Below are 3,360 nucleotides of genomic sequence, written 5' to 3'. Positions count from 1 at the left end.
TTCCAAGTACACAAGCCAGAAATGACACATATCACTGCCTTCTACTTCCCACACATCAACACTTGGTAGAACTTTATCATCTGGCTACAAGGGAGATAGAGGATACAGCTTTAACACAGCAGTCAAGTGCACAGCTAAACATCCTCATTCTGGGGGAAAATGGGAGGGTGGAGATTTGAAGATAGCGACAGCTTGATTCACAGACCACTGCTGTGCCTGTGGGGCACAGGTGCAGCCACCATTCCAAGTTCCTATAGCTTGGCAGTCCTGGTGGGAAGCCAGCATTTCTGTCTCAGTTTGAGCAAAAGTCTCAGGGTTGATCTTCATTGTCCCAAAGCCATTTTCCTATCTCTAAACCAATCACATTCGCCGGCTGATGGGACAGGTCTTGAGACATCAGTCCACATCTGGAAGCAGAGAGGAAGTATGTCACCTAGGAAGCCCCACAAACTGAGAGCAAGGCTAGCTCCCCAAAGGCAGATTGAGGGGTTCCGGATCAGAAAGTCTTAGGGAGAGCAGGGGCGGGGAGAACAGTATGCGTTTCAAGTTTTATGACTCTCAAGGCCACAGGAAAATAAAACAAGCCTGTCAGCCTGTTAGACAAAATAGTCTTCGAGGCAAAGAGCCACTTGATAGGAAATGAATGGAAGTTTAAAACCCAGAGGGATCCTGAGAATCAAGAGGATTCAGTAAGAGGAGCAAGCCGAAAGCACTGGTGTGGCCATCATACAGGTGACAATGACCACTTCTGCACTGGTGTGGCCATCGTACAGGTGACAACACTGACCACTTCTGCATCTTTCTGCTGTTTTTGTTTTGAGGTAGAGTATTGCTATGTATCCAGGCTGGATTAACAGGTACAGCACCACAAGCTGGTTTTATTCAATGTCGGGGTTCAAACCCAGGGTTTCACAGATGCTAAGCCAGCAAGCAAGCACTCTGGAACAGAAGATGCATCTCTGGCCCTGTACAGCATAAATCATAGAAAACAAACAATTAAACATTAAAGTATGTAGAGTTGTTCCTGGCATAAAGTAAGAGTTCAGCAAACAACTTAGATGGAAAAATAATAAAACAGGGTTTGGGAGTTTGGGAGTGGGTGTTGTTTTGTTTTGTGTTTCAAGACAGGGTTTCCCTGGCTGTCCTTGAACTCACTCTGTAGACCAGGCTGGCCTTGAACTCAGAGATCTGTCTGCCTCTGCCTCCCAGGTGCTGGGATTAAAGATGTGCGCCACCAGGTAAAACAGATTATTATTAAGACATAGATAAGAAAGATGAGACAGATCACTGTGTATGTTTGTACTTACGTATGTACGTACACACACACACACACACACCAAGGCTTCTTATAGGAACATGTCTAAAATGGAAATGAGGACTCTGACCCAGTTATTGGCATTTTTTTCTAGGGTTCTCCCCACAGTTACCTAGCAACAGCCAGGTATGCCTGGCTCACTATAAAAGGGGCTGCTTGGTCCCTCCTTACTCACTTCTTCTCTTCCCCCTCAGTCCCTTCTCTCCCCATTTTTCCCAGCCAGTCAGCCTCTACTCATCTTCTCTCTCTCTCTTTCTCTGCCTTTATCTGTCCCTACAACCCCCTCAACTCCCCTCCCATGCCCTAAATAAACTCTATTCTATACTTTACCATCATGTGGCTGGTACCTCAAGGGGAAGAAGGGACGCCTCAGCATGGCCCCACAGAGGCACCCTCTTCCGCCCCCAACCCCACCACACCATACCACACCTCCACCAAATATACCCCTGGCTTCTTTTATAAAACACAAGCAGAGACATAGAAGAGCACTGGGCAGAGGACTTTAGGCTGGTCTACGGATCCCTCACTCCTTGTCCTAAGGGACTCAAGGGGGCAGGATCCACTACCCTCCCACCCCCACCACCCAGTATAAGTAGGATGATACTAAAGCCTTGAGAACTGATATGCTGGGGAGGCCTGGAGGTTCCCAGGCTAGCCCAACAGCTAGTAAGGACTTTCCCATTGTTGCAACATGGCAAGACCCTGCATCTTTAGGACAAAGGAAGAAAATTGGAGCGATGGCTCAGCAATTAAGAGGATTTGCTATTCTTCCAGAGGACCAGAGTTCAAGTCTGAGTATTGGGCAATAGCCTCAGGTCATTAGGAACTGAATCAGGCTGTATGGGTGTCTTAGTCAGGGTTTCTATTCCTGAACAAATATCATGATAAAGAAGCAAGTTGGGGAGGAAAAGGTTTATTCAGCTCACACTTCCACATTGCTGTTCATCACCAAAGGAAGTCAGGACTGGAACTCAAGCAGGTCAGGAAGCAGCAGCTGATGCAGAGGCCGTGGAGGGATGTGGGACTTTACTGGCTTGCTTGAGTTCCAGTCCTGATATCCTTTGGTTGTGAACAGCAATGTGGAAATGTAAGCTGAATAAACCCTTTCCTCCCCAATTTGCTTCTTAGTCACAAATAGAAACCCTTGCTTCATGTTTGTGCATGAATAGAAACCCTGACTATGATAAATTGGTACCAGCATAGTGNGGTATTCCTGTGACAACCTGACCATGTTTTGGGGAGGACTGTGGAAGGACTTTGGAACTTTGGGCTAGAAGATCCATTTGGTGTTTAGAGCTCTGTGGGATGTTGTGTAGGAGCTTGGAAGACAGTGTTGAGAACAGTGCAGAAGACAGAGGCCCGGCTTGTGTAATCTCAGAGGGAAGATTAAAGACTCTTTTCAGGGCCATTGCTATTTTGATTGTGAAGATTCTGTGGTTCTGGTTAGCTGGTGCTGAAGAATCAGCTGTGACTAACATGATACCAGAACTACTAAAGCAAAACCTTTACATTACTGGGACTATTGATGCTGGTTAGCTGGAGCTAAGAAGTTAACGGTGATTAACTAGAAATCAGCATCATTGAGGACATCTTCTGGGAAGTGTTTTCTGAGAGCACAAAGAGGCTGTGTTGCAGAGATAGCCAAGGCAGGACTTGGTAATGTGTAAGAGTCACCCAGGTGGTACTGGTTTTAAAGGCATAAGGGGTCATGCAGAGCAGCTGAGGCTCGGCACTGTGAGTGGACATGGAAGGCCATTGGTGAGGGTGCAGCCTCAGTTGCAATTGATGACCCAGGACTTGAAGGGGTCATGCAAAGGAGTTGAGGCTTGGCATCATGAAGAGAGCCTATGGGAGGCGATTGTTGAAGCCAAGTTACAGTGGAAGACAGCAGTGTTTTGGAGATGCCAGTACCATGAGACGACCACCAAGAACGGCAGCAGCAGTGGAGTACAGGCAGCTGGAGCCTAGAAGACAAGGTGTGTGCTACAAAGGGCAGGGCTGAAGAAGTGACCCAAGCCCTTGGAGGAGCCCAGAAGATCGTGAGT

The sequence above is a fragment of the Mus pahari genome, chromosome 1 (assembly GCF_900095145.1).
Source record: "Mus pahari chromosome 1, PAHARI_EIJ_v1.1, whole genome shotgun sequence".
Taxonomy (NCBI): domain Eukaryota; kingdom Metazoa; phylum Chordata; class Mammalia; order Rodentia; family Muridae; genus Mus; species Mus pahari.
This window is presented reverse-complemented; position numbering follows the sequence as displayed.